The 13513-nt window shown below is 35.2% G+C and overlaps 1 long non-coding RNA gene across 1 annotated transcript in view; it reads left to right on the forward strand.

The window, feature by feature from the left end:
- The first annotated feature begins 1700 nt into the window (after positions 1-1700).
- The window catches only part of LOC113043856 (uncharacterized), a 32528-nt gene continuing 20715 nt past the window's right edge, over positions 1701-13513 (forward strand). The window contains exon 1 of the long non-coding RNA XR_003275808.1: positions 1701-1921. This is a non-coding gene — a long non-coding RNA (uncharacterized LOC113043856). The remainder of the gene's footprint in view (positions 1922-13513) is intronic.

Here is a 13513-nt window from a genome sequence, read left to right on the forward strand (position 1 = left end):
CCGAACTCCCGAAAAGACTCAAATGATTCGCGATCCCCAAACTGACTCAAATGATTCGCGATCCCACTCCGAACTCCCGAACTGATTCGTGCACAAACTGACAGTCACCACTTATAAGCTACTACTAAATATTGTAGAAACGTAATTCTCTTTAAAGTTGCTTTGGAACGATTTGTATTGTAAAAAGCGCTATACAAATAAACATGAATTGAATTATTAAGCAAAATCACATAAAAAATACAAGACAAACTGAATTTATTTGGGTGAATAGGCTACAGCATTGTTGAAAATATTACATACATTAAAATAATTTAACAAGAATTTTTAGAAATAAAAAAATTACATCTCAAAGTAGCATTTTAATTTAAGTGCATTCAACTGTTCTCTGTTTTTTACTGAGATTACGCCAAATCTCTATAATCATATTTTAATATATATTTATGCTTGATAAAACATGAAGACAGTCTACACAGCTGTACATAACATATTTATTTAAAGAAGACATATTATGCCACTTTTTTACAATATGTAATATATGTCTGAGGTGTCCCCAGAATGTGTCTGTGAAGTTTCAGCTTAAAACACTACACAGATCATTCATTACATCATTTAGAAAAGGCCTATTTTGAGTTGAAGCAGAAACACGCTGGTTTTTGCGCCTGTGTCTTTAAATGCAAATGAGCTCATGCTACAATTAAGATCAAGCCCTGAACACCAGATCCTGCCAGAAAATATCAGTTTAGTCTGGTACCTGAACAACAACACAACTTTAGACTAGCAATACATGCTAACAAAGTATATAAAGTCAATTCTGATTTCACGAGGAGTTTAAAACTGTCCTGGAACATGATCCCTGAGAAAGAGCAGGAACCCTGGGGTTTTCATGATGGTTGATTGGCTGGATTTCAGCACATACAGAAAGCAGTTTAGTGTCTGTGTTTCTCATCATTGTAGTCCAATATTTATACCGACTGTAAGTTAACTGTTATTGTGGGTCAAGGACATGATCACAAAAGCTGGGTTATTAATTCCAAACCAATTGTTTTACACTTTCAGAAGATGGGACGACTGGGATTTTGCCATGGATTGGGAAATATTATCAGAGGATTGGGAAATTATCATGTGTTTAATTTCATGTAATCATTAGAATCTCATGATAAATAGTAGTTTTGTGACCATGTTCTGCTATATGGTTTGATTGGTTCATTGTCTTGCTATATTTTTATTCTGAGTGGTTTAAACCAGACTCATCATTTTAATTTTATTTTTTTATTTTTTCTTAAATCTCCTGCTTGTGTCTAGAAAACCAAAAGTCCTCTGAGTTGAGTTCTGGACTGTTTTTACACACACACGTTTCGTTCATGCAATATTATATCCTATGATCATATTTCAGACGATGCTGACCCTCGGGGTTGTTTCAGACCTGTATGACTGTTTGTTCTGCAGAAAACAAGAGAATGAGCTTGTCTTTCTCTTCGAGAGTAATGTTCAGACTGTGCTGTTAGAGTCTCAGCAGCAGATGTCAGTGTGTCTCTTTCTCTCAGATATGATTCAGTTCATTCCTCAGACTTCACTTCTGACAGAAAAGTGAGAAGCTCCCGAATCTCTACAAGAGCTGATTGTTAACTCACAGACACAGACAGAAGGAATCCCTCCGGAGGTTATTTCACGTGTTTGTGTTCAAGACTGCTTCGATTCGAGAATCGGCAGATCCAGTCTCTTGAATTAAATAGCTAAATAATGAGGATGATTTTATGATATGCTCTAGTGTGTTGTTACACAAATCTCATAACTAATGAAAAGGGCTTTACCGTCATTGGCGACCTCTAGAGTGTGTGTGGTGACGTCACAGGACCTCAGAGCGCGCGCAGCCGATGACGTCATCACAGAGAAGACGCGCCCGATGTGTCTGAGTCTGGAGGTCAGTGTCTGAACTAAAACAGCGTGTGTGTGTGTGTGTGTGTGTGTGTGTGTGTGTGTGTGTGTGTGCCGCTCTCTACATGTTTTTAGTTCACAGAAGGACTTTGAGTGAGGGTAAGTTTAAAGTTGAGCACATTATTGTGTCCAGGGGGACAATCTGGTCTGGATAGTATCTGATGAGGAAGGAACAGAATTAGATGTTTTAGTAAATTAGTCTCATTGCTGTTTTAATGATTGGAAAAATCATTTGATATCCAGTTCAAGAGTTGTAAACACTTTGATTAATCATACATTCATAAGTGTGTGTGTGAGTGTGTTTTCCTTCTTAAGAGTCATGCTCATTCACAAGAACAGCAGGAACATGAATGTTTGTTGCATCTTGACATGAAAATAATAATCTGTATTGGTATGGCTAGAGACAAATACAATGATCACATCATGAAAAGAATAAATAAAACAAATAATGAAGTGAATAAATGAGCGATTGTAATTATTAAATTATGAAATTACTAAATAAAATCAATACATTAATAACGTGCATAAACAAGCAGAATAGTAAAAAGAAAAACAACAATTAAAAGAAAATTAATCATTTTAATATAAAATAAATAAAGTAACAAATGTATTAAATTAAGTGAATAAATATATTTAATAAAATAAGTAATGTATTGATTTAAAAATAATTTAAAAAATAACTAAGTAAAATAAATAATAAAGTGAAGTGGATAATTTTTTTAAAAACTGAATGGAATTAAGTTAAATCAAGGTGTAATGAATAAATAAATTAAGTGAATAAATAAATAGATTTAATAAAAAATAAGTAATAAAATAAATAGAATAAAAAGAAGTGAAACCTCAGATAATGAATAAACAAACAAATGAATGGAGGTTCTGCTGGAGTTTAGGATCACGGGTGTCTTTCTCTCACAGAGACTCGAGAGAGAGTGTGTTTTGACAGTCGTTAAACTGAAGCGGTCATGAATAATTAATCGTACATGTTTCAGCGGGAAACACACAGAGGATCCACACACACTCGTATTAAAGATCTGCTAATAAAAGTGCAGCTCCTGCTGATGGGTTTATAGGGTCGTAACGGGCTCGATTAGCCCTCGTTTATGTGCCTCCAATAACTGTCCAACACTTTTACCTTGCATGCAGAAATGAGCAATAGTAGTTCTGCGTGAGCTTTTATAACCTTTCACTGTGCTTTAAACAAACATGATGCACTTGTGTGTGTGTGTGTGTGTGTGTGGTATTTATATGCAGAAACAGACTTTAGCATGCATACAATACCCATCTACCCCACACCCTTAAACCCTAACCACTGCGTCGAGTCACCTTTATTTTAAAGTGCTCTTAACAATACAGATTGTGTCAAAGCAGCTTTACAGTATGAAATAGTAAAATAGTGTGTCAGTAATGCAGAAGGACAACAGTAAACACTCAATTTTCAGTTAAAGGCAGTTCATCATTGAATTCAGTGATGTCATCGTCCAGCTCAGTTCAGTTTAAATACTATCTGTGTTACCACGTCCAGGACATCGCTGGATATTAAAGGAGTCATGTGATGAGATTTAAAGTTTCTCTTTCTCTTTGGAGTGTTACAAGCTGTTTGTGAATAGAGAAGATCCCTAAAGTTGCAAAGACTAAAGTCTCTAACCCAAAGAGGGAATGGTGCAGGGAAACACCGTCACACACTTGAGGTATTCGGCCAATCACAGCACACTGGAAAACATGTAGGCCTATTTTACCCCTGGAAAGTGATTTGTTTTTAACAGGAGGTCTTGCAAACCCTGACTCCTGCTTTAATGAGCTATTTCTTTGTTTCTGATGCACTCTCTCTTCTCCCTCGGTTGAAAAACACCCGTTTTGTCTTCATGGGACTAAAGTGCACTATTTTCCCATCTAATGGAGATGCAGCAGTGATATTTTCTGCTGTTATTGTGCTTTTATGGTGAAGCCGGCGTGTCATTAGTCCTCTCTTTACGACCACGGCGCTGGCCAGCCCTCCTCAGATCCATAAACTACAGCAGCATCAGCAAAGTTCAGTCATTAAGAGACATTTAAAGGTAATTATTTATTGATAGCTCTTATGATTTACTCTCCGGGTGAGTTTTTATGTGCCGTGCCTGCGCTGCGAGATTGGAGACATGGCTTTACGGCCGTTTAAAGACCGCAGCGCTCGGGAGATTAGCATGTTAGCATCTGCTCTCAGAGATAAAACAGGAGGCTGTGGAAAGAGCTTTTAGCACAAACGCTTCACCTTTAGCTGCTTGTCCTCGTGAAATCATCAGATCCCAGAATCAATGGGCTTTGAGACGTTTGAAAGGAACCGTACACCCACAAAGATATCTGTGACTCTCAGACCATCCAAGAGAATGAATGGAAGTGAATGGGTGCCGTCAGAATGAGAGTCTGATAAAAACATCCCAATAATCCACAGCGCTCCAGTCCATCAGTGAACATCTGGAGAAGACAAAAGATGAAACACATCCAGTATTAAGATGAATTTAACTCAAACCGTTCCTAACACATTTGTGAACAATATTTGAGAGAAATAAGCATTTAGTGTACATAGAAAAAGTCTTATATCTTTGAGTTCAGCTCATGAAGAATGGGGACAAAAACTAATGTGTTGCATTTTAATATTGTTCAGTGCATATATATCAGAAGCTCTGCTTGTAAATTACATTGTTGTTCAGCTTAAATATCAGTTTGTTAGAATATGCATTTGCTAAATAAATATACTTTAATCTTGGTTTATATGAAATTGACAAATAATCTCTAGACAAACAGTGAGATGCTTGGAATGTAAAGTGATTGTCTTTAAAGTCTTCTTCAGCAGCAGCAGTGGTGAACGAGCATCTCTGTGTGTGACGCTCTCATATGAAGCTGTTATTTAAGAGTCACTAATTAGATTGAAGTTGCGGTGTAAAGCACTCTATACTGAATTAATTGCAGCTATTAAGGAACGATTTCATGCAAAGTGAGGCTTTATTGTGAGCTTGACTCGAGTCCCAGCGCTAACATTCAGCGAGGAGGTTTCTGAAACACATTTTATTAGGACAGAGACTGCTTCACAGAGTACAGTGTTTGCTTTAGTGCTGGTCCGGATGCTTTCTGGATCCGTTTATTCAGTTTGATCGCTGAAAAATCATTACACCACCAACAGAGATGAAACGTTCTCTCAGCGTTATGAACAAACATCAGTAGAACTCTCGTTTATTCCCAAAATGTTAGTGAAATGATTAAATAGATGGAACTTGTTTTATTAACGCATGCATGCATGTAAATGGAAAATATTATATATAATAATGAACATACCTTGATTATTTTATAGAATTTTACTGTGTTTTATTTTTTGTTATTAAAAAATTATCATAACATTTATTCAAAGTTAATTTCTCAAACTTTTTTAAGAGGCTTTTTTTTTTCCTTGTTCCAGAACGTTTAGGGAATATTCAAATGTAACGTTTCCATAACGACTGCAGAACATCACCAAGAAAAATAACGTTTTTAAAACATTTAAATAACATTTGCACAACTAAATGGTAACGTTTTTGTTATTTTTATTTTGGTTTGCTAGGCTCACTTTGTCCTACTCTAAACACTCTTATCTTGTCTTAGAAAACATGTGATGATTAGTTATGATTTCTTCATGTTGGGACATTACTGATGCTGATTATTTGTATATGTGTAAATGTCCAATAACTAATATGAAGAACTGATTCTAATTTAATGTTTTTGTTAAATTCTATTTACCTCAATAGACGAACCATACAGTAGCATTCTTTTCATTTTAATAACTGCAATAATATTGACAATGTGCAAAATAAATCAACAAGGACACATTTATTTCTATAGAGCGTCATCTCAAAGCAGCTTCACAGAAATAGACAGAAAATAAAAGAGTTAATGGTGTGAAATTCATCAGTTATGAACCAAACAGAGATAATAATGCCATTATTCAGATCAGTTCAGCTTATTCTTGTTTTTATCTTCTGGTAATGTTTCTGCATTAAATCAAATCTATTTCAAATGTTTAAATAGTCTGTAAACCCAAGTAAGCAAGTCAGAGTCTAATGCTACTGTATGGAGAATAATGGTGTAATTCTTGAAAAGCCTGCTATGTGACGACAGAACGATCCCAATTAAGAGAGAATGCTTCAGTATTGGTTTATTGGTGAATCTGATTGATAGAATAAAGCAAACACACAGAGGAGTGTTTTTATGACTTCTGCATTATGTGAAGTGCTTCATACTGTCGAAACAGTGCATTATTGATTTCATAAGTTGCCAGCAACAGCAATATGACGAAATACCCAATAAACTGTACAGAGACGCCGCTCGTCCTTATCAAGGTTAACAGAGAAAACGAATCAATCTCTCGGCGGTCCGGCCATAAAACAGAAGATCTGACTGAGCGGCGTGTGATTGTCTGTACAGTACAGCAGTGTTTCTGAAGAAATCACGTCAGTGACACAGAGAGTATATACATAACATATTGTGAGTATATACATAATATTTAATATATATTTAAGTTGAACATTTATGTGATCATATGTTCAGAAACTCTGGCTGACCAATCAGATTAGAGCATCTAGCAGAAGCTCCGCCCCTTTGCCCAGTGTAATACAGTGAGCTGACTTCATCTACAGTCTAATGTGAAATAATACCAAGTTTCCTTGACTTACTGATCATATCATCTTTTTTACAGTATAAATGTTAATCTTTAAACTGAATTAAAATGTCCATTTAATAAAATCAATGTAAAGTGCAATGATTTTTCATATTTCATGTGCTCTTCTGCATCAAGAGACTCCAGCTTCAGAAAATGTAATTCAACATAATTTCCGTTTGTTGTGGTCACGCTGGAATCATAAGTGCCATAAGCCCCGTCACAGACCAAATATCTGCTTAACTTATGAGTTTCATTGCCAAGGGTTGCCATAGCAATAGGACAGTGAGATGGATGGAAGCTCATTAGACGTGGAGGTAATTGCTTCGGGCTGCAGTGGCAGGACAGTGAGACTGGACGGCTCCTCCTGATTTCATGAATAGTTTGATATGAGAGGAGGTTCAGAATAAATGAAGAAGCTATGACTTCATGCCCCATCATCACACTCTTTAAGACTCCTTTCAGGTCATAATGAGCTGCTGTTTGTAATACTGGCTGCTGATTGGCTGTTCAGGTGCCAGTCAAAGGTCAGGCTCCGCCCCTCATCAATGAAGCATTCAGTTACTGTTCACAAACAAACATTATGTGAAAAAGCTGCAAGCTAAAAGATGAGGAAACATAAATGATTGTTAAAAGATCATTGTCTTTCTACTTAAACATTTCCCAGTTTAGTGTGTCACTTGCATTTTCTATTTGTGTAATTTACTGCATTTGAAACTGTGGAACTGAAAGTGTTCATTGCTCTCAGATGTGGAGGTTCAGAAATGCCTTCAGCTCACTCCACACGTGAAAACTCAGCCGCTGCTCCACATTATGCTTCCTGAATAAAATATAGCTAGAAGTGTAAATGACCCAGAAAGAAGCGTTACGATTTATATTCATCTTCAGTCACTTCAGACATCAAAGAAGCACTAGAAAATTACTGCATAAAATAGAAAGAGAAGAAAAAAAAACAAATTAGATAAAAAGTAAATAAATTAGACATGGAAACTAAATCAAATTTGATTTAAAACATAAATAAAAGAAAAAAGAAAAATAGAATGAGATCAAATCAAAATAAATGAGCCCATTTTTTTTAAATAAACAGAAACAAAATAAAATTGAAACTATAAAGTGTGTATGTCTGTCTCCCTGTATGTGCTGCAGAATGTGAAGTTATAGAGAGTAAATGAGGTTGTTTCTGTTTCCTCCACCGCAGGAAGTGCAGGGGACTTTTAAGGAAGTAGCAGAGAGCAGGATCCTGGGTAGATGTTACTCTAGTAAAACCTCTAATACTGTGTGACTCAGTACAGATGATGCAGGGATGGGACTGAGTCACTTCTGTGGGTTTATCTCGGAGGAGTCCAGGACGAACGCAGGACTGTGAGACACACGCTGGGTTTTTCTGCTAGAAATGTGTTTATTACTGAAGGATCTTTGGTTGACATCTTGAGAGCAATATTTCTGCACAAGTGTTATTTTATAATCACTGATATACAGTGTTTGTTCACATTTTGAGTTATTTTTTTATATATATATTTACTGTTTTGAATAGAATTTTAAAGTTGGAATTTTGTTGTGCTTGTCATTTTTATTGTTTTTTTTATAATGTTCTAGTTTTATTTATTTTAGTAATTAATTAAACAAAACTGAGAAATATTGCCTTTGCAGCTAGCTGAAATAAAATGTTGAATGTTTTTATTTCTCATTTTATTTCAGTTAATGTTTATTCTATTTGAAGTAATATGTTTTTAGTTATCAATAGTAACCCTGTTTTGTGTAAGAAGTTAAGGGACTTGATTGTGACATGCATGTGTATTTGTAGAGCAGTATTTTAGAAGTTTGACTCTTTATTTAGTATGGTTATTAAGATCAGTTTACTCTCTCCTTGAGCTGGACAGTGTCCGGACCCTGTTGAGATGTGTGTGTGTTCGTCCTGATCCTCTGAGCGATGAGATCAGATCTCATGTCCTCGCTGAAGCAGGAAACGCAGGATATCATCACTTCCTGTGTCACATGCAGATCTGAGCTCATGACACTGATAGCATCACTGCTCATCTCGTGTTCTTTAACTAATTGAAGTTAATCAGAGGACGTGAATGCGTGTGACAAACGGCCCGCTAGGATTGAGCTCATTTAGAGCTCCTCCACATTTTCTAATTAGCAATTAGAGCCGGGAGTCTGTGAATTATGTGAGACAGCTCATTACTGTGGACCGTAATACATCAGCTTTAAAACCTGAACTTATTTAGTCATGTTTACTGAGTCAGATCACTGTTCTGATGCTGAAACAACAGCAGATTTAGTCAGATCCATGTACTGGAGAAGCAGGGAGAAAGGTCTCTCTCCAAAAAAATGATTTATTGAATTTACAATTTATTTTATTTTATTTTATTTTTTATGGTAATTGTTTGCAATCAATTTATTTTAGCTACATTAAAATAAACATTTTTTGCTGAAAGTTAATCAATTAAATTAGTTTATTTAAATGTAGATAAAATAAATTGATTGCAACCACTTACCAAAAAATCATTTGTTCCAGTATAATTAATATTGCATTCTACTATATTTAACTCTAATGCGCTTTATTCTACTCTAATCTACTGCACTCTATTCTGCTCTTCAACCTGCGTATATACACTTTTCTACTCTATTCAGCTCTAATATACTTCATTTATTTCTATAATCTACTCGATGCTCCATTCTTCAGTATTATTCTGTGTGCTAGATTCTACACTATTCTATCCTTTTATTCCTTATCTGTTCTGATCTTGTCTTTTTTACAAATTTCTACTCTATTCAACTCTTATACACTCTTATTTTCAATATTCTACTCTGATATACTACGTTCTACTCTATTTTACCATTTTATACTCTATTCTATGCTATTTTATGTTATTCTCTTTCATACTACATTCTACTCTGTTAAATTCTATTTCATTCTACTATACTTTATTCTTCTCTCTTTTATACTCTGTTCTACTATATTCAAATCTAATTTATTCAATTTAACTAAATTCTACACTATTTAACCTGCCATTCTATTCTACTCTTTTACATTTACATATTCTACATTTTACTCTATTCTACTTTATTCTACCCTTTTACACTCCATTCTACTAAATTCAACTCTAATATATTCCATTCTACTCTATTTAATCCTAAGTGTATCTTCTGTTTGTAAACTCCATTCTACTTTTCTACTCTTTTATGCCAGTATATTCTACATTACTATATTCTACATACTTACACTCCATCCTACTATATTCAAGTCAAATGTACTCCATTCTACTCTATTCAGCTCTAATATAATATACCAATTCTACTGTGTACCTCACTTTTATACTCCATTCTACTTAATTCTTCTCTGTTATTCTCTTTTATACTCTATTCAGCTCTAATATACTCTATTCTACTGAACTTAACTCTTATTTTTCATACTCTGTTCTATTTTTGTATGCTATAATATACTTCATCTTACTATATTCTACTCTCTTTTTTACCCTCTATACCACATGGAAGTATTACTCTATATACTCCATTCTACTCTTTTTATCTTTGTATATTCTGTTTGACTGTATTCTGATTTAATCGTATTAAGGAGTTTGTATTGGAAACAGAAACAGAGCGATGATGTCTTGTACTCTAATATATTTATGAAAGTCTTGGTCTGTTCTGAAAGATTGTGCTGATATCTTTATATCTTTATTACACATATACTCTTTCCTTCAGAATATGAGGCATTATTAATATAAATGACCTTTAAGAGTTTGACTCATCTGGATTTAACTCGGTCTGTCTTCACATCCATCTTTTCATTGAGTGTAATGGTGTGTTATGACGTCTTTCTGGTTTATTAAATCATGCAGTAATCAGCATCTCAGCAGGTTTTTAGCTCAGTGGTTGATCTGGTCTAATTGTGCTGATCTGCTTCTGTTTTCACGGTGTTTATGGCAGATGTTGAACACAGATATTGATTCAGGAGCTGATAACTGTGTGTGTGACCTCTGTCAGCTCATGATGCTCTTATCGGCCCATCGCTCCGGGTCAGTCCGGATGCTGTGGTCTTATGTCTCTCCGGACGTCAGCCGTATCTGTGTCCTCGTGTCCAGCAGATAAACACATCGCTTCCCTTCAGCTCCTGCAGAATGGACCAGGGATCGATCTGAACAATCCCCAGATTGAGTTATTAATGTTGTTCAGTGTCTTGACATTAGGATGATGGAGGTGACCACACTGGCCGGAGATTGTGATTCCAGCGGAGTGACAAGAGCTAGAGAGAGTTCAGGTCTGACCGCAGCGGAGAACACAAGTCTTAAAGTTATGCACTCGGATAAATAAAGCAGTATATCATACATGCAATATATGTTTGTATTGCATAAAAACACACTGTTACACACATGTTTGACTGATGTTCATGTAAAGACTGAGTGAGACACGAGCTGTGAGTGTTGAACATGCTTGTTTAGAGACGTGATAATTCAGCGTTTCTCATTGATTTACTGTTCGCTGTGATCATGGGGACATTTAATGATTCGACTCCTTATCAGCTGTAATCAGAGACACAAACTCAATGACAGGACTGACCAGATTCAATGAAAACATATTACAACTATATTGTCATGCTTTATTGTGTGTGTAATTCATGGTTCATGTCTAATATTTCTGAATTAATGCTCGTTCTGTTTGCTATCCATTGCTTTATTGCTGGAGATCCATACAATCCTCTAACCTTAGTTTCTGGTTTCTAAGAATCGTCTCTTTAACTAGAGATATACACATACTTCTGGGGAAAAGACCAAACTGTTAGAAGAGAAGTCTGCAATTGCAAGAAAAGATATAACTAATTAAAATGTATATTCTATTTATTAAGTCTGTGTTAGAAACAAGAAGCTAGAATCAGTTTTTTGGGGTTTTGATACGTAATTTTAAAGTGCAATTGTGCACAAACACAGGAAAAATGTTATGAAAAAAGATTTCTTTCTTTCTCAGTATTTTTGTTTGGTTTTTCAGATTCTCAAATTAAGGGTTATTTTTGATACACAATATGAATAAATATATTTAGTCTTGTTTTCATATTTATTTATTTATTTTTTTAATAAAAAGTTTAAATATTGCAGTTCAGACATGAATATTAGTTTATATCTTACAATTCAGATTTTTGGTCTCCAAATTGTGAAATATAAACTCAGAGAATTGTGTGATATAACCTTGCAATTGAGTTGCAATTTTTATTCTGTGTCAGAAACAAAAAGTCATAATTATGAGATGTAAACTCAAAAATGATAGAAAAATAAATAATATATATATATATATATAATTTTTCAGAATCCTATGAGGAAAAAAGCATGAACTGTAAGATTAAAGAAAAGAGAAATTCTTTAGCCATGTGTTTGCTGATTCCAGTAGTTCTAGTTTGCATAAATCCAGCAGCAAATGCAACAGAAAGAAGACCTCTGTGGAACTTTCTATTCCTTTGAGTTTGATGTTTGTAAGTGTTGAATCTCACTGATATGAGCAGTGTGTGAGACGGCTGGTCAGCTCAGCTTCACTGTATAGTATTTGCTCATAAACTCTCTAAAGGAGGAACACACAGCCGTTTCAGCAGAGACCACGGATAATTCACCAAGACAACTGGAAGAATCAAATACTGTGCATGCAGAGCTCGATCAAAGTAGAGTTTTACATTCGACAGGTGCTTTAATCCAAAGTGAATTGCTTTTCTATTCTGTTAGTGTCTTTCCTGAGAGAGCTGAACCCGTCACTTTGCCGTTCATATTTCACTCTTGATGATGCATCACATTATTTAGTGAAGGATTCTATTTGTTGTCAGTGAGAGTAATATTGACACCCCAGCAGCTCAATTTAAAAGCCTAGATGTTCCTCTGAATGCGCATGCTCTTACTGTTACTGCAAAGGGAATTGTCTGTATTGTATACAGTGTACAGTATGCAAAGAAATACTGTATCCCATAATGCAATGCATTTCATTTGACTATCTTCTTAAAGTATGGTGAATAAACAGGAAGTGATATTAATGTTATCTTTATTTTTCCGTCTTTTATTGGCTTTTTAAATCCGACTGCAAAGAGTCAAGGGTCATTCCCTGCTGACTCAGACCCATTATACAAATCTGAGTTTTGATGAAATGGAGAAGAAAGCCAAAATATTAAATGTCATGCATGTAATTAAGTAATTACTATTTTGTGGAGACGGGTCAAAACGACCATTTTCACTTGATTCAGAGCCAATTAAATAGGGCTAAACTGACTTGAGAAAGAAGGCAGCATCATGATGTTCTTTTCACAGAGATTGCTAGGTCTCTTAGTAAAATCTGTAGATTTTAGACATATTTGTGGCACAATATTAACACATTGTTGGCATGCCTGTGACTCAAGAAGTATTAAAGATATCTTAATATCCTTTTAGGATATGGGTTTTAACAAATATTTATTTTGATATCTTCATTTTTAAGACCCCAAAATGCTCATTCCCAGAGATATGGGCATCTCATGGCTCCATATACAAATAGTTCAGTCATGGACACTAAACAGCTGGGCTGATAGTTACTGCATTTAGAGAGGAATGTCTGAAGAACAGATAATGTTGATAATAAAGTCTTTATTGTTTCGCTCTATCAAACACATCTGAGCGATGCCTAAAACACTCCTGTTCCAGTTCACATGCCTCTAGCTCAAGACATGTTAAAGATGTCTTCATATCCTTTCAGATTCTGCTTCTTCAAGTCTGCGTTTGGTATCTTCATTCTACAGTTCCACAGACACGTGGAGGTCAGAGCAGCTTCATGTTTTCACTGATTTTCAGTGGTCAAAGTCCAAACGTGGGTATAGATAGTATAGAATAAATAGTGATGAAACTAGAAATCCATCTTGTTCCCCCTCATCCAAACCAGTGCGAAACACACCTGTCTTAGTGC

The sequence above is a fragment of the Carassius auratus genome, chromosome 25 (assembly GCF_003368295.1).
Source record: "Carassius auratus strain Wakin chromosome 25, ASM336829v1, whole genome shotgun sequence".
In the NCBI taxonomy this organism is placed as follows: Eukaryota; Metazoa; Chordata; class Actinopteri; order Cypriniformes; family Cyprinidae; genus Carassius; species Carassius auratus.